This window comes from Lygodium microphyllum, chromosome 15 (assembly GCF_053477565.2).
Source record: "Lygodium microphyllum isolate KBCC chromosome 15, Lygodium_microphyllum_v1.1.10, whole genome shotgun sequence".
Taxonomy (NCBI): Eukaryota; Viridiplantae; Streptophyta; class Polypodiopsida; order Schizaeales; family Lygodiaceae; genus Lygodium; species Lygodium microphyllum.
Window position 1 is genome coordinate 77,948,744 of NC_141149.1, and position 27,044 is coordinate 77,975,787.

At 38.1% G+C, this 27,044-nt stretch overlaps 1 long non-coding RNA gene across 4 annotated transcripts; it reads right to left on the minus strand.

The window, feature by feature from the left end:
• Positions 1-9,602: 9,602 nt before the first annotated feature.
• Positions 9,603-14,945, minus strand: LOC148024693 (uncharacterized). 4 transcript variants are annotated; one of them, XR_015693340.1, is made up of 4 exons: positions 14,650-14,945; positions 14,244-14,509; positions 13,785-13,994; positions 9,603-10,838 (listed from the first exon to the last, which is right to left on the minus strand). It is a non-coding gene; the product is annotated as an uncharacterized LOC148024693 (long non-coding RNA). The 4 variants fall into 4 exon arrangements; XR_015693341.1 differs by having other exon boundaries at positions 9,603-14,035; positions 14,650-14,936; XR_015693342.1 differs by having other exon boundaries at positions 9,603-10,583; positions 10,701-14,509; positions 14,650-14,934.
• Between the last annotated feature and the right edge of the window lie 12,099 nt (positions 14,946-27,044).

Below are 27,044 nucleotides of genomic sequence, written 5' to 3' on the forward strand. Positions count from 1 at the left end.
AATATGTACTTAGAGTCATAGAAAAAAACAAGGTCCTCTGCAAGCTGCTTAATTATACGCCCCTCAAAGAGCAATCTACCAATTTTGAGGTGGTAACACTTAAAAGAACTTGTAAAACTCTCAACATTTTGCCACTCACAACAGTCCAAACGGTATACTTTTGTAAATACGAGACAAGTAGTTACATAGATATCATGAAATTTCTCATTCTCAATGAGTTGCAAATACTTATTGTTTGTAATGTTTCGTTGAAAGGGCATAGTGGGCGCAATATGTATTTGTTTTTGCATGAATACATGTTGTACAAATGCCCCTATTACAAGGTGCTAAAATTTTACCCTTCCAATGCTTTGATACATCTACAATTGCAGATGCTTTCACCCTGAAAGCTCCCTTCATACTTGGACGCATATGTACCCAAAACGAGCAATGATATGTATCAGTGATCCAATTCCCTTCTTCATCTTTTCTATTACGTACTTCTATCGAGAGAATGCTTGTTCTTCCCTCAGGCATTATAACCTACACATTAGATGTAAAGAAGTATATATTAACCCCTAAATAAGCATTTTAAGTTTGTTTAGTAATCACCAATATGCCATACAAATCAGCATGGCATTAAGATATGTTTACACTTTTGTAAATAGACACAAACATCGATATCGAAATACATGTGGATATGTACATCAACACAAAGTATAGATTCAATTTCACAACATCACTTTAATCATATCATTTACATGAAATATAATGAAAAGAATAGCACAAGAATACTCAGAGAATTTTGCCAAAATAAATTTTATTATAATGAATAGGATTCTGATTTAACTCAATAAATTGTATGAAACGTGGGTATTATAGAGTAGTTGTTACAAGGATAACAGCCACATGGCATGGAAATCTTAATAGGCACATTAAATTGACACTTGAGATATTCTAAGACTCAACACATTGTGCGTTATATGGATGATATGATACATCAGTTTCATGGATCATTGTCGATTGGCATGGAGATCCGAATGAACACATAGGACTAATAAAACAGAGGATTTTTGAGCCATCAACTTCCAACATATCCATATTATCCATCATAAAGGAATCACTCACCACATCAAAATAGTTGATCGAGAATTAAGTGCTTCACCTAAACCTTGTACAATACCTGCATGTACAAAAATATACCTGCATGAATTTCTTTTAACAAAAATACTTGTATGAATCTCTTTTAACAAAAAATATCTAGATAATTGCATGAATAGAAGCAATACAAAATAGGGCCAATTTACCTATAAGTTGATCTACTGAAATAAGATTGAATCGTTTCTGATCAAAACCCATTGCAAATGATGGACATAAGAAAACATCAATCCCATCAAACATTAAAGTGACTAATTAAATGAATAAATTTTAGCATCATAAAATATGGTAGATTTAACTGTAAATTGAGCTACAAAATCTTTACTCTAGCTTGTGTTAAGTGGTGCGACAACAATTGATCCTTAAGTTAGAACTAGCATCAAACCCTATTATAAAGATAGTAGAAAAGGGATAATGGAAAGAGGAAGAAAGAGAGAGTGCGTGAATACACAGGAGAGAGAAAGAAATAAGCACATATCCAATCTTGCCTAAATTGATCTCTGCAAAAAACAATAGCAAGAGTTAGTATTTATATGAAGGTATACGGGAAAAATAGTAGAAAAGAGGAGATATAGAGAGAGAAAGAGAGAGGGAGAGAGAGGGGGAGAGAGATGAGAACTTATGCAATGTCACCCAAAATGATCTCTGCAATAAAACAACAAGGTTTAGAACTAACATCATGTTGTATTAAAAAAATATCAACAAAAAAAAACCAAACAGAGAGAGAGATTAACACCTTTGTCTCTTGCTCCAAATAAACTCTGTAAGAAAACAACGATTAGAACCAATATCAAATTCTATTGAAAATACAATATAAAAGAGAAACAACACATAGAGAGAGGGGGGAATAAAGGAGAGAGAGAGAGAGAGAGATGAGGACCTCTACCTCCTGCCCAAAACAACCTCTGCAATAAAACAACAATAATAGTAAGAAACGACATCAAACCTTATTGAAAAAATATCAAACAAGAGAAAATGCAAAGAGAGATGGGCACCTGTGTTTTGCCCAAAATCTAGAGCTAAATGGATAAGAAAGTGCAAAGGTAAGCAGAATGCTCAAAACCCTAAATACTCTCAGCATAGAGCTTCAATGGAGACAAATATTCACGAGTATAGGGAAGAGAGGGAAAGTGGATTGCTACTTAACTTTTGGGTCAAAATGATTTTGTGAGAGGGAAAAAAACTGAAATTGAAAATTTTTCAAAAAAATGGAGGAAAATATGAGGTGAGAGAAACTCAAATTTGGTATACTATTCATTCTCTCTTTTTAAAAAACCCCCCACTACTCCTTTTTTAAATAAAAAAACCCAAGATTTGGAGAGAGAAGATTCACCCTCCATGGATGTCAACATCTAGTCTTTGTATTGGACAATCCAAAAGGCCCACATCTTAAACTATATTATTTTTAAGGGCCCATTTGTGAGTTAATTTTTTTTCTAATAAAAATGATAACAAAAATGAGCATTTATTTTTCAAGTAGCACATGATGAATGTTAATAGATAAAAAGGAATATGTGATGATGTATGGTATATTGATTTGGGTACATCTAATCATATGATCAACCATGCTAAATAGTTTGGAGAGATGTATGATTTACGAAGCCCAAGTTATATAGAGCCATGTGATTATTCATGTCATCTAATTTTTTATATTGAAAAATTTCATTTGTCCCTATGTGATGCTTAAAGAACTTATAGATGTTTTACATGTACCATCCAGAGACCATCCATCACAAAGAATTTGGTATCTATCAATCAAATGGTTGAAGAGTTTAATAGCAAGTGTATACTAATTACAAAAGGAAGAAGAGCTATCCACATATTGTCTTTGGATACTAAAATTTCTACTATAAATGTTGTTATGTAAGCTAAAGGAAAAGGTTCGGTTGCATACATTGAAATATGGCACAAATATATTGGATATGCAAATCTACAAAGGCTAAAATTAATGCAATGCAAAGAGTTGGTTATTTGTCTATATTCAGAGTTGCAAAATTACATAAATTTTGTGAAGCATATCAGTTAAGGAAGTAAGCAAGGCAATCATTTTTACATGATAGAGATGTAAGCAAGAATATACTTAATATTGTGCATACAGATGTTTAAGATCCTACCTAGATATATATCTCTTGGTGATAGTAAGTATTTTGTTACATTCATTGACAAATACTCCATAAACCTTTAGGTATATTCCATGAAGAAAAGGAGTGAAGCATTTGAGCACTTCAAAACTTTCAAGACTATTGTTGAAATAGAAATAGGCTCAAAAGTTAAGTGATTGAGTTTAGATAGAGGGGAAAAATATCTATGTAATGAGTTTGGTGACTTTTTGAGGTCTCATGGGATAAAGCGATAGTTTACATGCAGGTATATCCCACAACAAAATGGGATTAGAGAAAGAAAATATATATATATATTATAAAAGTTGCATGAGCATTGATGGCTAAGAAAATAATGGCCATGAATTTTTGGTTTGAGATTATTCACACTACTATCTACATCATGAACATGTCTCTTATAGCTTCAGTTCATGGTATGACTCTTAAAGAATTTTTTATAGGCAAGAAACCTAATGTGTCACACTTGAAAGTATTAGGTTGTATTATATATGTTCATGTATTTGATGAGTTGAGGAAGATATTAGACCTAAAAGCTGAAAAATGTATTTTCATTGGATACTCTATTTAAAAAAATGGTCTTTTTGTTATAATTGGTCTATTAGTAATGAGTTTCACGTGAGTAGGGATATTATTTTTTATGAGATAAGTAGTTGGTATGCATTTGTGGAGATGAATTGGATGATATTGATGATTATGATAGTCATGTGCATATAGAAAAGTAGGAATCATTGACTCTTAATGAACTAAAGACCTCATTAAGTAGTAGATCTATAGTTAGTCCTTAGTTGGGATACTAAGGAGTAGGCCTACATCTTCATATGTATGTACTAGTGTTGTAGGTAATGGCAAAAGGAAGAAGAAATCGTTAGATGGTAACAATGCATCTACTAATCATATTATAGTTCTTGATGGTGATTCTAGTGGCTCGGAGAGTTTGGATTATGAGCATGGCATTCCTTCAGTCTCAAGACACCAAGAGTATAGAGAGAACCTAGTAATGCAAAGACTTTGCTGAGTGATCCAATGGTATGTAGATGTAGCAGGGTCCTATTAGAATATTTTTTAGAGTTATGCAACTCACCATTATGATTATATAGTAAAGGTAGTTGAGGATGTTGAGTCCAGTTATTTTGAGGAGGTTGTTGGTTATGCTCATTAGGATGCAACAATAGGAGATAGTAGCATTAGAGGCCAAGATTATCTAGTACCATTGCCCACAAGTGCAAGAAAGCTATTGGTTGTAAGTGGGTCTATAAAATAAAACATAGTGCATATGGTTCTTTAAGCAAGTATAAGACCAATCAAGTTGCGAAAGGCTATGCAGAGGTATATGGCATAAATTATGAAGGGACATTCAGTCTAGTTTCTAGGATAATAACTATTAGATATGTGATTTCTTTGAAGTTTACAACAAAAGGATGTGAAGAATGCCTTCTTGCATGGTGATTTGCAAGAAAAGATATACATAGAGTAACCAACAGGTTACGCGGATTTAGAACATCCCACATATGTGTAGTGGTGAAAGATTGTGCTCTATGGGATAAAGCAATCACCTATAGCATAGTCTAACAAGATCATAGAGTACCTTCTCAATATTGGATTTTATGTTTTTGATGTAAATCATTCACTTTATGTGAGAAAGGGTGATGAACGTTCGATCATCATAGTCATCTATGTGGATTACTTGATTGTTACAGGTGATAGTAATAGTGGAATAACTAATATTAAGGGTATTTTAAAGCAAAAGTTTAAGATGAAGGATTTGGGTGAGCTAAGGTACTATCTTGGTATTTGAGGTGATTAGATGTGATAATGGTATATGGCTATCCCAAAGGCAATATGTCTTGGATATGTTATCCAAGTATAGTATGATGGCACGTTGTCAGAGCGTTTGGGGTCCAAAGTCTACCACGGGGGTAAGAGATAGCAGGTTGAAGGGAGATTCAAGGAGAGGAGTAGACCGAAGGTAAGGGGCTTAAAGTAATAGAAGATGTAGAAGAATACTCACAGAGATGAAGCCTGTTAGTTTATTTCTACATTATGAGAAGATAAATCTCTTATAGATAAAAACATGCATAAAACACTACCTTCCTCTATACTACTCAGACCACCATTTTGATACTTCCATTGGCTCCGAAAGGGGGGTAAAATACTAAGACACCTAGTCAGAATTTTGCTAGATCACTCCTTCTTTGTCTCCTAGTTTGGAGTGCTATTCACTGCTTGAAAATAGCAATCACACATTGCATGATTTTTCCAATCCTTCTTTTTACATAAAATCCTTCCAAAATGGTTGAAAGCTACCTACTTTCTTTTACATGTCATCCTATTCTAGAAGTTGTCTACAGTTTTTGGATATTTACAAGAGATAATATCTAAAATATCAAAAATTGATAAAACTTCTCCAAAAATATAGTATTTTTGAACCATTCATACTATGAACACTCACATTAATGACTAAAATGGCATTGGCTCTCTAGATCAATAAGAAATTTGAATGTTAATGCATTCTAGAGTTCTTCACACTATGTGTGCGTAGCGGCATAACATCCACCCCCTCCTAACTTGTATATCCTCTGGCATGTGTCAAAGTCTTATGGATTTGCAGTGTCAGAATAAGTATCCTCTGCCATGTCAATGTCTTTATCTTCTACCTCTTCTTCTTCCATATTCTCATGTTCATGCTCAAAAAACTCTTGAATGACTTCATATATCTCTAAAGTGTCATGTGGTAAGCACTGCACGAATGGCCATGAACAGTACACTGTCCTCATCGCACAGGCCCACTATCTACCAGCTACTACCGATAGTGCAGTATCCCTGCGTTCTATTCTGTTACGTCGTGCAATCACAATGCACAGGATGTCACATCCACCTTCCCGTATACTTCTTCCCACCTTGGACAACTTTGCTTCATCCACACGTTGTTATGAGAAACTAGCTCGCAGTCTTCTACCTACGTAATATCTAAGTACGCACGGGCACTCACATAATATCTGCACCAAAGTATATCTACAGTTTGGGTCCTCAAGTGCATGACAATACTCTCAGCTTGCTTAGAGTTCGACCTGTCTCCCAAACTAATTGAACTATGTCTTGTGCACGATAAAAAAGACTAGCACTAACCCTAGGGAGAAACCACCTATGAGAGGTTTTCAATTGTAGGTATTAAAGACTCCATTAAGAGCAGTACGAAGTTTAAAATGCAAACCTCCTTGGACCTCTTTGCCATCCACCACGATCTCTTTGGCTCCCCCTGCCTCTAGAGTTACCACGTCTTCCTCCATAGGACTGGTTTTCTTGAGTTTGCTGCATATTCTGATTTCTACCACGGCCTCCAAATCGGCCTGCTCTACCTTTGCCTCTACCTCTTCCAGCATTTGAGTAGAAGACAGCTTCTTTTGAAGTTCCACCTGAAGAAGATGCACCATAATTTCTCTGCTCCTCAGAAATTAGAATAACCTCTTTTTCTGCCATGTTTTGAGCATTGATTACTATAGAAATTTCAGTCCCTGTATCAACATCAATGAGCCATGAAAATAGCCCTGAAATAACTTCATTTGCAGCCATCAAATCATACGCCTTCAGTTTTTTTTCATCCCATCCTACATATTTCTTTTCAGCCCTGCACATGGCTGAAACATTCTTAAAACTGCCAAGATTACATGCTGTCCATTCGTGCAATCCAAACACAAACACAGTTTTCCCCTTTCTTAGAGGCATAGTTACCTTCCTAGAGGCACTACCATAGCCTCCACTTATAGCAGTGCTGTCTAAAAGCCCTTAAACTCTCGTGCATTAGTTGGCATGGGATTATCCCATAGCCTATCCCGATTGCGAGGATGATTCACACAAATAGTGAGAAACTGTACTACCTTTGTATTGTCTTTACTCCGAATCGGAGCATATGAAGAACATCATCCAAGGCTTTTGTTTCTAGCCTTGCTTTCGAAATATAGGGCTGCCCCAAAATCACTTGATAACTATATGAATCCTACAAAAAAAAAAGATATTTATCCCTAACAACTCCACCAATAGTCACGGGTACATTCGGATAAGCCGCATAAAGATTTCCTGATGAATTGTTTGTTGCCCGCATACACCATCCCAGATCTACATCAATCGGCCAACCTCCATTCTCATACAAGATGCATGCTATAACATTGATTTCAGAATCATGATCCAAGAGAGCTATGCGAGGCGTCTCTCTTTCTCCCACTTTAATAATTGTCTCTATTGTAGCACGAGCCCAATGCATTTGTGAATAATGACTACCTGGAATAAAATGAGCATCTTCTTCTTCATGTTCTTGTTGATGGACATCCCCATTATACATAGCCTCATGCACACTGTGATACCTCATGAAACATCTTTTCTTCATACAACCGGATGAAGGCCAAAACATTTTGACCTTTAAACTGCTTCAATTCTTGTCCCACTACCTGCAATGCATTCACAGCTAAGGAATCAATTCTTTCTGTTTTTTTTCGAGTTTGCATCTGTTGTTGTAATAACTGCTATTGTTGTTGTTGCAACAAAGCAATCATCTGTTGTAAAGCATCAACACCACTTAAACTTGCAAAATCCGCTATCTTTACACACCTCTGCTGTGCCGACTTTCATATCAAGCTCACCACTGTTGAAGCGTTTAGGCTTGAAAGTCTACCATGGGGGTAAGAGACAGCAGGGTGAAGGGAGATTCAAGGAGAGAAGTTGACGGAAGAGAAGGGGCTTGAAGTAATAAAAGATGTAGAAGAATACTCACAGAGATGAAGCTTGTCAGTTTATTTCTACATTATGAGAAGATAAATCTCATGTAGACAAAAACATGCATAAAACAATACCTTCCTCTATGCTGCTCAGACGGCCAATTTGATGCTTCCATTGGCTTCAAAAGGGGGGTAAAATACCATGACACCTCAACCAAATTTTGCCAAATCATTCCTTTATCTCCCAATTGAGAGTATTGTTCACTGCTTGAAAACAACGATCGTGTGTCGCGCGATTTTCCCAATCCTTCTTTTTACATAAAATCCTTCCGAAATGGCTAAAAGCTATCTACTTTCTTTTACATATCATCCTATTCTAGAAATTTTCTATAGCTTTTGGATATTTACAAGAGATAATATCCAAAATATAAAAAATTGGCTAAACTTGTCCAAAAATCTAGTATTTTTGAACCATTCATACTATGAACATTGATATTAATGACTAAAATGGCATCCGCTCTCTAGATCAATAAGAAAGTTGAATGACAATGTATTTTAGAGTTTTTCACACTATGTGTGGATAGCGGAATGACAACATAAGCCTCTCCATTGAAGCCAAATGAAAGTTGAGTGTTGATATTGGGGATGAGATAGACGATCCTACTATGTTCATGAAGATAGTCGAGAGTTTGATCTATATGAGTACCACAGGGCCAGACTTGAGCTATGATATTGGACTTGTGAGTCACTTTATGTAGGTACCTAGGAAGCCTCCTTTTGGATGTCATCAAATGCATATTGAGATATGTGAAGTCAACCTTACATTGTGGAATTTTTTACGAGGAAGGTAAAGATGTACAAGTGTTTGGATACATAGATGTAGATTGGGCTAGTAGCAAGTTCGATGGAAAGTCTATCGATGGCTTCATGTTTAATCCTAGTAGTGTAGCAATTTCTTAAAGTAGCAAAAAGAAATCAATGGTTTTTTTATTGAGTACAGAGACTAAGTATAGAGGTGTTGCTATGGTAGCCTACAAGGTGGTATGGATGCAAAAGTTATTGGGTTATTTGGATGTGTAGGAAGATGGTCAAATTGTCATTCATTATGGCAGCATAAGTAGTATATAGTTAGCTAGGAATCCAATGTTCCATGCTAGGACAAAACACATTGAGGTACATTACCATTTTATGAGAGAGAAGGTACTTGGAGAGATCTATATGGTATATGTCATCACACAAGATTAGATATCTATCATTTTCTCACAATGCATTTGTAGAAAAGCTTCAAAAACTTTAAAGCTTACTTGCGGTATAGAGATACATTTGAGCTTAAGGGGGAGTGTTGAGATAACCAGCTCAACAAACCAGAACATTGATGATGGACAACCTTGTTAGATACATTTGCATGTCTACACTTAGTATATTGGTGGTCAACTCCTAGTGTATCCCTCTTTCTTATGATGTGGTTCCACAAGAGACTACCACATTCTTGAAAATATGCATGGGATCCCAAAGATAGTTGATCAAAGTGATTGATTCTAATATGATAACTGATCAAAGCAATTAAAAATGTGCATGGGATCCAAAAGATAACTGATCAAAGACCAAACTTTACGTGAAACATCGTCAATGAACGTGACAAAATACTTTGGACCATCCATACATTGACAGGCCATGGGCCCACAGACATTTGAATGTATCAATGCTAGAGGCTCACTCATACATGTTCTACCAGACTTCTTATGGGGCGATAAGTATTGCAAACCAGGAAGCATTTTCATTTCCTTCAAGGACATATGGCCCAAACGGGCATGCCAAAGAGATACATGTGGGATGGAACCCATTGATAAAACATGGTCAAGAGAGGACCCATCAACTACAAGAGGATAGAGGCTGCGAGCTTTGGTACCTTTAGCAAGCACAAGTCTGCCACAGGTGATCTTCCAGGTAGAATCCCCAAATGAAACATGAAACCCAACATCATCTGCCTTGCAGACATAAGACTGTATGTAAGCGCAGGTACATGACATACATCATGTAAGAGAAAGTACTGCCAGTAGAGAACTGGAGCCGTACATCCCCAATGCCAACAATAGCAAGTGACATGTCATCACCCAAGCAAACTGAACCAAAGACAATGCGGTAGGAGTAAAACCACTCACAGCATGCTGTAACATGAAATGAAGCACCAGAATCCAAAACCATCACTACGCATACATAGAGTGAACATTGGTCAACGATGTAGCATCACAAGAACTAGATACAAGTATGTACTCCCCATTGGAGTCACCAGTATACATGACATTTACCTCCTCAATTTTCACACTGGATTTCGCAAGCATAATGATGCAATTAGAGAAATTTTCCTGTACTTTGTCTTTCTCCTTTTCTTTACGCTTCTCATTGCAAAACTCATGACACTGTGGGCGTATATGACCCTTCTTTCCACAATCATGACATGTCACATTGGCATTTTTCCCAGAGTCTTGCACCTAGACTTCTGTGAGTCTCTGCCAGAGCCATTCCCACGGTCATTCTTGCCATTACCATCTTTATCTCTAAGAGTCAAAGCATGCAACACACGAGAGGCATCCAAGTTCTTATAGTTGATCTCTTCCTGCAAAAGAGCACTCTCTACATCAAGCAAGTTCAAAATAGTACAAGGAGCACATAAGGCAATGTGGAATATATCCCATGACTCACTCAGAGTCCCAAGAAAAAACAATGGAGTTACCTCATCATTCATGTGCAGGTCCATAAGTTACTTCAACCAATACATCTGACTTCTTAGACTTTTCTTGTCATAGAGATTTTTTATCTTATCCCAAAGTTGCCAATCACTCTGTGCTTCCTCAACCACATTGTAAAGCACCTGAGTGAGAGATAAGATGAGGGTGGACTTGCATAACTCATTAAGCTCATCTCATTTATCATCAATCATAGTTTTAGGCTGCTCGCCATGCATCCTTAGTTGCTTTATTTGTGATTTCTACACCAATACCTACAAAACTTGGCTCTTCCAATAGGCATAATTCGTACCATCAAGCTTAGTGATGTTGAAGACAGAACTATCAGTGGAAGAAAAACCCATAATGCAGTCCAAAACAGTGTAGACAATTCAAAACTGCTTGTTGTTTTCTGCTGTAAACAGCCAAAATACCAGTAAAACCAAGGCAAAAAGCCCACGAACTGATAGCTAATGATGCTGTCCACCAAGTACCATCAAAAGTACATAAATTAGGATGATTTAGCATGAAAATTCCACATCAGTCCATACATAACTGCTTGTTATAATAAATTACAACCATGTACAATGAGAGTAAACTGTAGGCAAAATCAATGCATCAAGTCAACCACGAACTGTCAAAGCATAACCAGCAACAAAAGAGAGCATTAAGTATGCAGCTTCATTATTAACATCCTCATTTTACACATACAATGCTTTTAGCGGTGCCATTAGCAAAGCTGGTAGCAACAATGTGAAAAGAGTTAGTATGTATCTTCATTTCTAGCATACCTCTTTGTAGTGAGCATGCATGTAAGAAAATAGGAGTGAAATAAAGAATTGATTTCTCTAATTTAAAAATGTAGACTTCAAATTATAAAGGTAGAGGTATATACAAACAGTTAGAAGTTTTATCATTCACCTTTTAAAAACTTTCATATCCATGTCACTTATGCATAGGTCGACCACATACTATGCAAGCATAGACATAAAGATGTACATAATTGCTACTTAGATCCATAATTCCCAAATAAAAAAGGTCACATACACAAGACATATTGGATCTATTGCAAATTGATTTATATTCAGACTATTATGTGATCAACACATTTACTTTTTTTTAAAAGTTTAGACTTAGGCCCTTACATTTTAGCCATGTGAGATGGATGTTTTTCTGTTTTGCTAATTTTAATAGACTTTCAACAAGTGCGTCATCATGTCAACATCTCATTTGGATGATACCCCTAAGTAGCGATTCAATTAGTGGGAAGATTAGGTGGATGGATGCATGCACTAAGGAGATCAATTCACAACTACTTCACACAAGGAGACTCATTGTTGATGAGCAAGCTTAAGAGGTATTCATCTAAAGAAAAACATGGTCACAAATGCATCACATAAACAAAATAAAGATCTCATTTTAGATGACTAACAAGGTTCGATATCTTCCTCCACTCACAATGCTTGGTAAATCATGTCTTTAAAGTAATTGTATGTCAACATCTTCAAGTTTAATGTCCCCAAGGAAAAGTCCACTTTTCAACCTTTGCCATGAATGTAATTTTCATGAAACAAACATGGGAATGAGTGGTAGAGAAAAACATAGAACAGTAAAGGACTAGAGAAATGGCTCAAATGTTCAAAACATTTCATCATCTTATTCCATATACAAAACAAGATTAAGACAGACAATATTCACTTGACATGAACATTGATAATCAACTCTCCTATAGGAATCATATGAGAAGGCATACCCTTGTAAAATGTATTTTCCTATGATGCCTTTGATAGGTTAGGCTTCTTCACAACCTTAATTAACAACTAATGTTCACATAATTGTTACCACTCTACAAGACATCAACTAACCAAATCCCTAAAATGCAAGGTTTTTTCCATTTGATCCCCTTCAATCTATGAGATGAGGATATATGAAGCAATGATTAATGTGTATTGATTGCAACTGATGAACACGGATATAAGATCTTAGCCTTTTGTTATGCAAGTTAGCAAGCCAAATATCCAAGCCAAGCAAATCACATTATCAAGGTTTAATAGGATTTGACAAAGCACCTTTTAGGAATGTTGTAATTACAATGTACAAAAGATGAGCATGATGCAGATCCAAATTGTAAGATAATATTTACGTAATGGATGTACCTCATTTAAAGATGATATCAATGGTGGCAGTTGGATGATCTGCATTGTTTTAAAGTATATATCTTACAAAGAGTATATGCCTTATGGAAGCTTTCCTTCCATATATATATCAACACTCATTTAGATTTTGTTGTCAAACAACTATCTAGGTTGGATCAAATCTCTATTTCAATTTCTGCATCATCAAGCTTCCTTGAAGTTTACTTCAAAATTGCTTGTAATACATAGTTTACAATGGCTGTACAATGAGGGCTTCACTACCTTTACTTTCACCAAGAAGATGAATAATCATATATATTGCCATAAGTAAAACTAAAGTTATATATTGTTAGTGGTGTTTAGTTAACTCTCAAGCATCATCACATAAGATGTCCAAACGATTTGCCTAGAAATTAGAAGTTACAAAAAGTAGGTCAATAGGAAAACAATGTTATAACATGCTTTTAGTGTCATTACTAGCCACAATAATCTAACTTCTAACAATATAAACAATAAAATTGCCTCCTATGTGGAACATGGTTTACCTAGCATTTGGGATTGAATATGTCACGTGATTGTTATAATCTCACCACAAATACATAGAATGTTACATCTCAAGCTGTGCATACAGATTTTTAGTGTTAGGCTCGAGAATTTAAAATAACCTTTTCGAGATCTAGTGCTAGATTGGTCTTGCACTTGCAATGTAAGGCCACTTAGATTTTCCTAAAAAACTGCAGACCAAAAGGAGAAGCTCATCACTCCACAACTTACGTGACGGTGGAATAGCTGATTTAAGAGTTTCTGCCTGGAAAGTGTTGGAGGCCCATTAGCTGGAGATTTAGAAGATCGTCCTTTCACTAGAGATGATACAATTGACAAGATCCTGAAGACGAACATGACATTTGAATCTCGAGCTACTCATTAATTAGACCTGTGTATTGAGAATAACCTGACCTACTGCACGATGATTGCAATTCGCAGCGCATGCGAGATCAGTTAACGAACTGCCACGTCGATCTGACCGATGATGTTATGGATCCTTGCAGTCGACGTAGGTAGGGTACTATTATTGAAGGCGCCATACCGCCCCGGCCCCCGCGCCCGCCCTGGCCCCCCCCCCCCCCTCTCCCTCTCTGTCTCGCCGGGGGGCCGGAGCTCTGAAACCTGCAAGTGGATGGCGCCGGGAAACCACCCTTGTCATGTGTCTTTCAGGCAAACAAATCACAGCATCACGACACAGACAAGAACAGGTAAAAAGACGGCTGAGAATGAGGAGACACTGAACGCCTTTACTTTTTACAAAATAGAATATTAATATTGTAGATGTAAATGCATGATGTGAAATGGGGTTGTGGCGCGCAGAATCCTTACCATCGCATTTCAATGTAGTAATCAGGGTATCAGCGGTCCTACCTGACGACGTTTGACTGCCTCGTTCTTGTTGTTGCCGTGGTTGGACAGCAATCTTCCCACGACGATATACAAGTACATGTGAGGATTGGGAACGCTCTACAATAGTTAAGACGTAGTTAAACCCGGTGACAGAAGAATAGGGAGCACACTCAGCCACAGGCAGCCCTATCAACATGGCTGTGAATGACTGTGCTCTCTATCTTCTGTCAACGGCCAGCCCTGCATCCATCCTCGGATCACCTTTCTCATGCTCTTCGTTGATTTAACTGTGTAGTCGGTGACATAGCAAGGGTTAGGGCAGCGCACAGAGAGAAAGAGAGAGAGACACACACACACACACACTCACACACACACACACACACACATGGGGGGGGAGAGAGAGGGGGAGGGAGTCAGTCCATCTTACCATATCAGGCCGAATCCGAGCTAATGAACTGTTCATCCTACGACTCTCCACCCCCCATATTATTCTCCCTTCTCCCGTTTAAATAAACTGCGACAACTAACATGGAGGGAACAGCCCCCACAATGGATGGTGATGGTAGGACACCGGTTTATCCATCGGTCAAAGATAGAGGAGTTGGGCTTTAACGCAAATTGTCTACTTTCCTTTTGTGTAACTTTCCATTGATTCTTAAGCTCTACATGGAAAACCCTAGATCTGCCAAACCCGTTGAGCGCAACAGGCATGGACGATAGGACTCTATGAGGAAGTGTGTGAGGCATCGGCATGATGTGTGGTCCCGTTCTAAGCATACTACACGTTGATCTAGACTCTTGAGAGAGAGAGAGAGAGAGAGAGAGGTTTGCTGCAAACCAATTATCGTACTTGCTTTGTACGTTCCCAATGCCTGAGCCTTGTCGCTGTTATTTTCTTTTTTAAAAGAGGAAAAAGACAATGAGTAACATCATTCTTCATTCATATATGATATGAGGGAGAGAGAGAATATAAGGCTAGCTACCATTTTCTGCAGGTAGCTGTCCAGAAGATGCTTGATAACCTAAATCCATTCTCTCTCTCTCTCTCTCTCTCTCTCTCTCTCTCTTAAAGGGTTGGGGGAAAAGGTGCTTTCCTACCAGCTGTAGCCTGTGTGATCTTCATGACTGCAATAAAAGGAAGTGGCTTCTGATCACGGACCAAAAAGATAGAGAAAAGCAATGACACCATCAAGCTCCATGGATTGGATCCGAAAACCTACTCATGCGTGAGGCGTTAATATTACGGATCACCAACATGGCGATCTCTACAACCAATCCAATACAGCTTCAAGCAGACCATCTTATCCCAACCACAGATTCGAACCAACTCGTGCTCCATTGCGTGCATGCCAACATATGTAGATTCTGCGCAAAAGATCATACCTTCTTGCCCCAACATATGTCAATTCTGCATGATCAACAATCCACCCTACAGTCGATTGCAATTTTGGTTCAAGTTAGTGAGAGTCCTAGACCCCGCCCCCGCGCCCCCCCCCCCCCCCCCCCCCCCCCCTCTCTCGCAAATAATTAAATAAGCCCCGGAGAATATTGAAAATAGCCTAAACGGAAAGCTGCTGAGCCCGAGTATATTGAAGGGAATGCGTGAGAGGTCCTAGCGTGAGTACGATAGGTGTGCCAAAGCTCCTGCCAAGGTACGAATGTCCCTCTATCAATACGTCTAATACGTGCAATAGCGAAAGCTGGACGGTAACGCCTAGAGAGACAAAACAGTCCAAACGCTTTACGGTTGCTTAGCATAATCCTTGGAGAAATACAAAGGAGTCGAAGAGCACCAGGATTAGTGTGAAATTCTCGAGCCAACACGGGATTTTAACTTAATACTGGCCTTTTATCTGAAACGATGATTATTTGTCATTCTCTATTCCCACTCATGCATGCCCGCATACAGCATACATGGGCCCAAGTTGCAAACCACTATCTTTTATAGTGGTTGTAAGAATACACTTAGCTTAAGCTATATCTAGCTACATTGACAAAGACCTACGAGAAATCCACATCGTACTTAGGGAGGTCACTCATAAATATGTAAGTGTATCACATGGGCTCTACAGAACAAAAGTGTGTATATATATATATATAATTTACCTATAAAAAATATTATTTAAAGTCTGTAAGTATTGAGATTTTCAATAGGGAAAGCCCAGTGTGTTTAATTCATAGCAAATACTTAGATAAGGGTTTAAAAAATAGCCCTTGAATACACATAATAGATGGGTTTACATATAGTAATCTCTTGCAGGCATCATACTACATTTTTCAATATGTGAAAAGCAAATAACATGAAACTAATGTTGATTGAATTCATAGTAGCAATAGTGTTTGAATAAGTTACAAGCTTGGGGATGCACATATAAGAAACCATTTATATCACATGCAAATTCCCTTCTATAAATGTAAGCATGTAACTTATCCAAAGCTTTTCAAATAAAATAACCCTTATGTTAATTGCACATGGTACACTTACACTTTTCTATATGCATCCCCTATGCTTGTAGGTGCTTAAGACTAGACTTCTAAAGCTCCCCTATGCTTGTACGTGCTTAAGACTAGACTTCTAAAGTTCCGTTGGACTACTGAATCACCTTAGGAGAATGTACTACTAAGAATTCTCAGAAGACGACAAAGTCCAACTAGCCTTTGGCTAAATTTTCTTGCGGTTCACAATGGTTATCGAAGACTTTAGTATTTGGTAAGATGTAGCCTTTCCAATAGAAATATCTTATGCTTGCATAATTGATGAAACTATCTTACATATCTAGCCCAAAGAAGGTGTGAATATATATTTGTTGGATATTGGGAATTTATGGTTGGACATGCTGAGTTATAACTAGGTCAAAGTTTTGAAGTTAGTAGTTATAGCATTAGCTTATTTGAAAGGTTGTGACATAAAAGTGTTCATTCTTGTTTGGAAAAGAGTTACTCCTTCTCTAGAAGTCGGTTGCTTGAAGAGTCCTAAAGCATATATCTACATGACCAAGTTTCAAATTTAAATAATATAAACACGTAAAAATAAAATGGTAACCTTAGGGGGTGCACTATGTGTAAACCCTTACAATCACATACTTTCATAAGGTTATTTAATATCCCCTTATCTATAGGGTTTCCATAAATAAGACATACCCTTTTCCTATTAAACATATGACTATCCCCATTAAATAATACCAATTTATGTGTAAAACTACTATTTAAATGATTTTGTAAATTCTTCGGCTAAATCTATGAGATAGACTTATATATTTATGAGTAACCCAAAGAATCTAACTAGGATACAAGTATGTTCACTTTTTAGTGAGTAGAAGAAAATTTAGTTTGTGATGTGCTTTACCTTGTAATAAAATAATTTTTTTAAAAGGATATTAGTATCATAGACAAGTTATATTGAGGATTTACATGTGATGCATTTAATTTGAAAAATGTTTGATATGTGTTTGATAAGGGAGGTTTGCATAAACTTGAATCAAAAGAATGGTTCCAAAAGTCAAAGTAAGTCGAAAACTAAGTCCTAGGGTTTATCTTCAAATAGAAAACAAGTATAAAAAACTAAGTCCTACGGTTATCTTCAAACATAATAGAATTATAAGAAACTATCTAGGGTCGAATATGAATACGAACTTGTATTTGAACACCTTTTAAGTGTTACTGAATGTGTTTAATCTAGAAACATTATATTCATGAAACATAATGTTGTGAATTATATCTCCTTGTGAGACAATTCGTTGTGGGCCTTCCAAAGAAAATTATTCTAGTGTTGATAGACATGGTTAAAGATACCTTTTATTGTGTGCAAAAGAAATGCTTTTCTAGTTAAAGATAGGTTCTTTTGCCTTGCTTTTACTTTAAATCTCGAAAATACATGAAAGAGGAGAGTTATACTTGTTTCAAGGGTTTCTTAGATGAGGATTTGATGCATGGGTGGAGTCCTAGGAAGACTTTATTGCAGCCAAAAATAATGTTTTGATTGGTGAAACTGAATTGATAGCCGTTGTAACAAGTATAGCTCTCATGAATTTAAGGACCACATTAAATGCAGTACATACATCAGTTGGTTTATCAAGTACAAGTGCTATAAGAGTGAATTTAGCAATGCAAGGAGTTGCTACATCACTAAAAAGAGAAGCTTGGATAGCAAAGAGAAGACGCTTTATATGTTATGTATATTTGTGTAGAAGTGTTTCTGGAAGACAAATATGCAAGAGAGTGGCTGAGAATTGGTCAATACCTCAGTACATTAACAAAGAGAGATGAGTGGTTGGATGAGGAGTTTAAGAAGATCAAGAGGAAAGCCTATGGGTTTTTCTTAAAAGATGGGTACTTATGGAAACATTCTAAGAAGAAACAAGGTATGCCATTGCAAGTTCTAGGTGACAGAGCTTCACAAGTAAACGTTATGTAAGAGTTTTATGAAAGCTTATGGGCTGGCCATAGAGGTGTTTGGGATAATTTTGCAAAGATCAAAGAAAGATATTGGTGGTAGGGCATGTAGAAGGATATTGCCCACTTTGCGAAAATATGTATGACATGTCAAATGTATTCATATGTGAGACATCAGGATGGATTAAAGCCCACATATCCCTTGTCTCTTCATTTTAAGTGGGTGGTGGATTTAGTCACGATGCCTACAGGTCTTTGGAAAATGAGATATCTCATACTTGCCTGTGAAGACTTGCCTAGTAAAGTGGAAGGGAGAGCTCTATGTATTAAGACAACAAATGCAGTGTGTACTTTTCTCTTATAAGAGATCTTTTGTCAGTATGGCTATGTGGAAAAAATTACAACATATAGAGGTGAACTGGATGCAGATGAATCCCATGATTCTTTGCACGGCTAGGGATAAAGCATGCTTTAACTTCAGCTTATAACCTTGAAGGAAATGGCAAAAGTGAAAGAGGTCATCCACCTATTATGAAGGAATTGGCAAAATCATGTGGAGAGAAGGTAAAGGACTGGCCACGATTGCTCCATTATGCTTTGTGGGTTGACAGAATAACTCACAATGCTGTTATACGATATATGCTTACTGAATTGATGTACAATCAAAAACCTATCATGCCGATAGAAGAGATGATAGTCACATGGAGTGTGCTACCTTGGGAAGAGGAGCTAAATCAAGAGGAGTTGTTGGCCTTACATATAAGATAGTTGGAAAGGAAGTCAAAAGACATAGAGACAGTAGATTTAAAGTTGAGGGTAGCAAGGATATAGAGTAAGAAATGGTTTGACAAAAGACATAGATTGAGGCCAAGAACCATACAAGATGGGAATTGGGTGCAGGTCTATGACAGCAATTTGGACAACCAGCATAGTGCCATGCGTAAAGTTTCCAAACAATGGTTCTTTGGACCCTACATGGTAGGATAGGTGTTTGATAATGCTCCTTATGCATTAAATGAGCTAGATGGGACAACAAACTTCTGGTAGCAAGGAAAAGAATCAAATTACTCAAGAGTAGGAATCCACTGCGTACGAGTTGCTAGAGCTAGATGAAAATAGTGGCCATGATACAAGGGCTAGCCGAGAAGATATGAGAGAGGAAGAAGCCAAGGATATTGTTGTAGAAGATGAGGAGGACTCAAAATTTGGTGACAACTAGGACTTTGACACATACCAAAGGGATGTGCAAGTTCAGAGGGGGTGGATGCGGACATTGTGAGAAAAAACCTAGAGTGCATCATCATCTAGCTTTCTTATGAATCTAGCGAGTCAATGTCATCCTCAGGGAAGTTACTATATATATATCCTTTACATCACGTGTGTTCAAGGCCTATTTATAAATATCCTTATCTATGATTTTTTTCTAAATTAAACATTGCCATTTTCTATTCAATTTGTAAATAACTTCTTTATATTACATCCTTCTATATGTAAAAAATGTATAAAAATGGTATTTTAAAAATATCTTATTTTGACCCACGTGATGCACACATATTTTCATGAGTAACTTACCCGAGATGTCATCATAGTCATTAGTGCTAGTGTCCATAGTATGGTTAGTTTCAAAGTATGCTTTTTTTTAACAAGTTCAACCTATTTTTAATATTTTGGATATTATTTCTTATAAATATCTTAAAAATATATAGAAAACTTCTAGAATAAAGTGACATGCAAAAAGCAAGTGGCTTTTCAACCAATTTTGAGAGATCTCATGCAAAAAGAAGGAACTTTCGAATTCACAGGATGATCACAGTTTACAAGCAGTAAACAACGCTCCAAATGGGGAGAAAAATGAGTGATATGGGAGAATTCTAACCAAGTGTCCTAGGGTTTTACCCCCCTTTGGGAGCTAATGAAATCATCACATTTGCAGTCTAAGCAGTAGAGAAGAGGCTAGTGTTTGGTACACATTTTTGGTCTACCAAGGAGCTCCAGGAGATCTAATGCTTGGAGATTGCATCCAAGGAGTCCCAGACAAGGATTTTGTTTATCTTCTCATGTTCTATCAATACATAATGCTTTGATTCATTGTGCTTTGTCTTTATCTTGTGTACCTCTTGTCTATTCTATTTTTTCTCTTCTATCTCCTATTCTCTACTTCTCTCTCTGATTCCTAGTGGATATGACCTTTTCGACTAAAACCCCTCTCATAGCAGGACTGTAGGTATATATAACATGAATCGATAGGATGTAAAGGATCCCACAAAACAAGATCTTAGGAATGGATACAAGATACAAAATTACAAGATCTCCCTTGACTGGGGTGAACAAGATATAATACAATACTAGACAAGATCTCGTACTATGAGATTACAAGGTGATAAGACAAGAGGAGTATAATGGAAGACAAGACTAGATACCATGACTAGACAAGAACTAGTATTGGAACTTGAAGTTACTTACTTAGAAGTCTTGACTCCTTGAGCTCCCAAGATTAGCATTGGCAAGACCAAGGAGCTCTATGGAGAGCCCCTCCTTTTATAGGTGTTGGAGGGTGACTAAAGATCTTCTAGAATGTTCCATGATGACATCATTGATGATGTAGGTGATGACATGACATATCTTCTAGAAGGTTCTATGATGAGATAGCAAGGGTAGGTTTGTATGGTTGAACTTGAGGATGTCTTGTTAAGGGTGCATTCTCATGGGGTGTAGATTCATATGGCATGAGAAAGAATTAATTCATATAGTTGATCATGGCATATCCATGACACAAGAAACACGATATAGGGGCTTCATCACTATTAGGAACCTCCAATTGTATTGTGTCTGCTTACAACAAACATAACACTAGTAGGAGCCCCTAAGTGCATTGCATTTATTTACAATCAACACAACACATCATGGTTCTCAATCCATTAGGAAAAATTTGAGGTCTCAAACTCTCTTCTAAGGAAATTTGACCAAGATATTACCTCACAAAACGGGGGCATAATAAAACTTTTGTAAATGAGGACCAAACTTATCTATGATTTCTCTTTAAGAGATTTTTGATGATATGTAGCACGATTCAATTTTGAGATTGGACAAGGCTAGATTTGGTATAGATTCTTTTTTTAATCTAAAAAGAAATTGTTATGATAATATTCACAAAACGAAATCTTTGGTGTAACTTCATTGTCCCACTTTGAAAACCTATCAACCCATGTATCATAGAAAAGATCTTAAAGAGTAGGTTCTAAAAATGAATTGTTTGATAACACTACAAGGATTTAAGCTTATAGCGACGACAAGTAGCGACGGCGGGTAGCGACGTCGCTATATAGCGACGCAAATAGCGACGCATATAGCAACACAAATAGCGACGCTCCACAAGGAAAAAAAACGGGCCGAAATCGAGTGCAGCTTTATTTCGCGTTTTCGCGTTTTGTGTTTTGAGAGCGAGAGCGAGGGAGAGAGCGACCGTCATGAGAGAAGGAGAGGAAGAAGACTTGCCACTACCGCCGCCGCCGCCGTTGTTCGCGAAGGAGAGGAGGAGCCTTCATCGTGAAGAGGAGCCGCCCCACAGTCGCCATATCTCATCGGTGAGTCTCCCTCTCTCCTTCTTTTGCTTGTTTAAGGTTTAAATCACTTTCTCTTTTGCTTGTTTAGGAGAGGAAATGAGAGAGAAAGAGAGGGAGAGGGAGAGAGAGGGAGAGAAAGAGAAAGAGAAAGAGAAAGAGAAAGAGAGGGAGAGGAAGAGGGATAGTGAGGGGGAGGAAATGAGAGAGGGAGAGAAAGAGAAAGAGAGGGAGAGGGAGGGAGAGTGCATTCTCTCTCTCCCTCTCCCTTTTGCTTTTGAAGAGTGTTAGGATATATTGTGAGAGGGAGAGGAAATGAGAGAGAAAGAGAGGGAGAGGGAGAGGGAGGGAGGGAAAGAGAGAGAGAGGGAGAAAGAGAAAGAGAGGGAGAGGGAGAGGGAGGGGGAGGAAATGAGAGAGGGAGAGAAAGAGAAAGAGAGGGAGAGGGAGAGGGAGGGAGAGGGAGGGAGAGTGCATTCTCTCTCTCCCTCTCCCTTTTGCTTTTGGAGAGTGTTAGGATATATTGTGAGAGGGAGAGGAAATGAGAGAGAAAGAGAGGGACAGGGAGAGAGAGGGAGAGAAAGATAAAGAGATGTATACTCAAATGGATAGCTTTATGGAGATGTATGTCTACTCAAATGGATAGCTTTTGTCTACTCAAGATGTAGTCCACCTGCGTGTGTATATATTGGAATGATAACATATCCATGGTTATGGTAATGGTATGCACTTTGCTTTTTTTATGGGTACCATTACATCGACTCCTTAAGAGGGCTAAAAATTAGTCATATACTTTATAAAGTTTAATTAGAAGATTTAAGATGCATGATAATAGACTTATCGATAATGGTATGCAATGTGCTTTACCATGGGCCACGTACATTGGTGACTCTTTAAGATGGCTTAAAATTGGTCATATCCTTCATAATGTCCAAGTAGGGGATCTAATTGTGATATGCATAATTCCTTGTTTTTGTATTAACTTTATAGGCATAACAAATTAGTAATCATGCCAACTAGTCAACGAAAGGACTAAAAGAAAATGATACCCTAGCTAATGGTCATTATGGTACTTCATCAAAATGAACCCAAAAGTATTGCCATAGAAGAAGAATCCCTTAAATTGAGCATAGGATATTTTCTTCAAATGTTATGACTATGAGTATAATTGATTGGAACAAATTTTATAACTATAGTTGATAAATTTCATAGATGGCATTAATTTTTATACATGGACCTAGGACAAAAAAACCACATTACTAAGATGCTTTTTATTGAGACTGATTTATTATTAGACTAAGAGATTCTCAATGATGCTCGTAAATTTTGTTGACTAGGATTACTTATACTCAAAGCCCTCTAGTGCAGTTGTATAAGTAATCCTAGTAGAGCCCCTCTAAGATACTCAAAGTACATAACCTAGAGACCGTAGCTAGGTATATAAGGTATAATAGCCATACAAGAAGACACCTCAATAATTGACTGATCACCACTAAATCCCAAAGAAGAATCGTGTTCCATCCCCTTCAACTCTATATTCACCTCGTGAAGAACTTCATTAATCATAGCATCGTTGTCACCAATCTTTTTGTTGCAATGATGAAGTAACATATTCATCACTTTTCCTTTTAGCATCTAAGGCATTATCCAATCTTTTAGTCAAGTCCAAACATTTAGTCTTCAACTCATGAACCTTATGAACCAATGCTTTTTTTTTTCAATAATGAATAATTATCTACCGGGACAAACAAATCCTTGAGCATGGTATATGGCCGAGATATAACATCAATAAATCTATCAACTACTATGTCCCATGCATTCTTTACATCAATCAGTAAAGCATTTCTTATATCTTGAAGTTTAGATTTCAACACCATGGATGCATCAATATCAACCTCAATGTTTTTCAAAATTTGCTTCTCAACCTCTTGCAGAGGCTAAAACCTCTCAAGCAAGAGCTTATGGTCAACTTGCAACTTGGCATACATCTCCATAAAGCTATCCATTTGAGCCTCGTTTTCCCAAATTGTATTACAAGTCATTAAATTGTTTGTTGTAACGTAGATAAGATGGAAAACGAAGAAGGTCTTGTTGTTCAAGATCGCGAGGCATATCTTAATTAGCGTGTCCCATGTCCTTGCTCTCAATGCAAATTGGCAATTAGACAAAAACGCCGATTGTCTATAGAACACATACGACGATTTGGCGAGTTTCAATCTGAGATCATTGATCAGGTGATTGCGGATTTTCAGCAAACGGTAATTTGAAGTTAATATCAATTATGCATTGTACTCTCGCAAGCTAATTGAAAACCATATACAATAAGATTGGGTCTTGTTGGCAAATTTTCTATCCAGGGAGGTGATGTCTTGTCCCAAGGGGGAGTGCACCCTTTGCGGCCAATTAGAAGAGTTCGTGGGCGTGCGATGGATGGAGTGCAGGAGCCAATCCACCACTCGCAAGGCCAATCTATACCGTCAATGCCAGAGGAGACAGACAACCTTCGAGACCTACCTACAATCTTGGAGCCTGAGATGGAGGCAATGATCGATGCATTGATTCCCATGGATGTCGAGACTTCTGATCCGCTTAGAGAGGAAGCATCCATACCATTATATGATGGGTGCCGAGTATCACTGTTGAAGACACTGCTTGCACTCTTAAGTGTGCAAGCAAAATACGGGTGGAGCGATACGAGTGTGACCGAGTTATTCAGGTACCTTGCACATAGGCTTCATCGAATTTTTTTTTTTGATACTATTATTACAAACATTTGTGCTTTTTCAAGGTGTTTTATGATTTTTTTCAGGTTATTGAAATATCATATATTACCACCTGCAAATACCATGCCTGAGTCTCGTAATGATGCACGACATGTTTTACGGAAGCTTGGCATGGACTACAATAACATCCATGCATGTATCAACGATTGCATACTGTTTCGAGGAGAATACGAGACTATGGAGACATGTCCAAAGTGTGGTGCTCACAGGTATCGATAGGACTTGCAAGGGCAAACCATCCCTCAAAAATTTCTCAAACACTTTCCGCTCATCCCCCGCATAAACCACATGTTTCGTACATTCGGCATGGCGAGCTTGACAACATGGCATGTGCAGAATAGGTCTACGGATGGAGTTTAACGAATATCAGCAGATTCGCGCGCATGGAGCCACATTGACTCTACCTTCCCAGGCTTTGCGCAAGAGCCAAGGAATCTTCGGCTTGGTCTCGCAATGGATGGCGTGAACCCATTCGGTCTGCGCTCAACTTCTTACAGTGTGTGGCCTATAGTCCTTGTCAACTACAACATCCGTCCATGGCTTTCTACGAAGAAAGGACATCTTATCCTTAGCTTGCTCGTCCCAGGCTGCTACAAAGTAAAAAATATGGACGTGTATCTTCATCCATTAGTCGATGAGCTTAAGATTTTGTGGGAGGAGGGGGTCACTGTGCAAGATATGAGCAGGCGTGATGGTCAGCAGCCGGTCAGCCAATATTCGAGCCATTCTTATGTGGATGATGCATGAATTTCCGAGATTGGGAGAGTGCTCAGGTGAGCAGGCCTCCATTCTCGCTGGTAATATCTATATTTTATCTCATTCAATCAAGTATTCACTAGGTCGTGGTGTTGAAACAGGTCTGGTTACCTCAAGTTATCATGCATGTCCATTGTGCGGGCCACAGTTAGACTCCCGAAGGTCACGAATCATGAAGAAGATGGTATATCAAGGACACGCCGCTTTCTTGCTAGAGGATCATAAAATCAGGGAAGGTTTCCTTGGACGATCTCCAACACGTATGAACGCCGCAAGCTGGTACGAGCTGAAAATGGCCCACGCGGAATCACATCCAAATGAAATGTGACGGTTCTCAATTTTCTACGAGTTACCATATTGGACCCACTTACAGGTCAACCACTTGTTGGATCCCATGCATATTTTCAAGAATGTGGGCAGCTTGCTATGGGACCACATCACAGGAAAGAGAGACACTATAGGTAAGATGGAGGCGCTTTGGCCGCAGTCGAGTGCTGATGGTCGCATGCAGCTTCCTCGCGCTCCTTGGGTTTTGTCCACTAAAGAAGAGCGCATTGTGAAGCAAGTAATCAAGTCTATCTGCACTCCGACGGGTATGATGCGTTCTCTCAGGTCTGCATTTTCTAAAGACGACCAATTATCGGGGCTAAAATCCCATGATTGGCATAAGATATGTCAGGTTTGTGCTATGAATGGATTGTAATTAGTGTGGACATTTTGTAATTTGGAATGTGGCCATTATTCATAATGCTTTCTCATTTGTGGCAGTTTGTACTACCGATCGCGATCGCAAGATGCCTTACTCCAGAAATTTGCGGGGCCATTTACAAGTTGTCGACTTTGGTGCAATGGATCTCACAGAAAGAGATTAAGACGTCCTCTATTGAATCTGTGAGGCGGGGAGCAGTGGAGACGGTATGTCTCTTTGAGAAATACCTGCCCACTAGCATGCTCACGATACAAATCCACCTTCTTGTGCATCTTGTGGACGAAGTGGAGATTGCTGGACCTGTCCATACGCAATGGATGTTCTTCTTGGAGTGCTTCATGGAAACCCTGAAAGGCTTTGTGCGACAATGAGCTCGGCCAAAAGGTAGCATGGCCGAAGGTTGGTTGGTGTCAGAGGCGGTAGTGCATATTTCACAATGGCTACCAACGGTGGAACCAGACAATGAAATGCTATGGTCGCTGAAGGACGATGATAGACTGATTGGAGATGTGGTGGTTGGAAATGGGGTAGAAAAAAGAATGGATGCCTCAATGGAAGAGAAGGTGAATCGCTTTTGTATGTTGCACCATGCCTCCATGGAGACGTGGCTCGCCAAGTACCA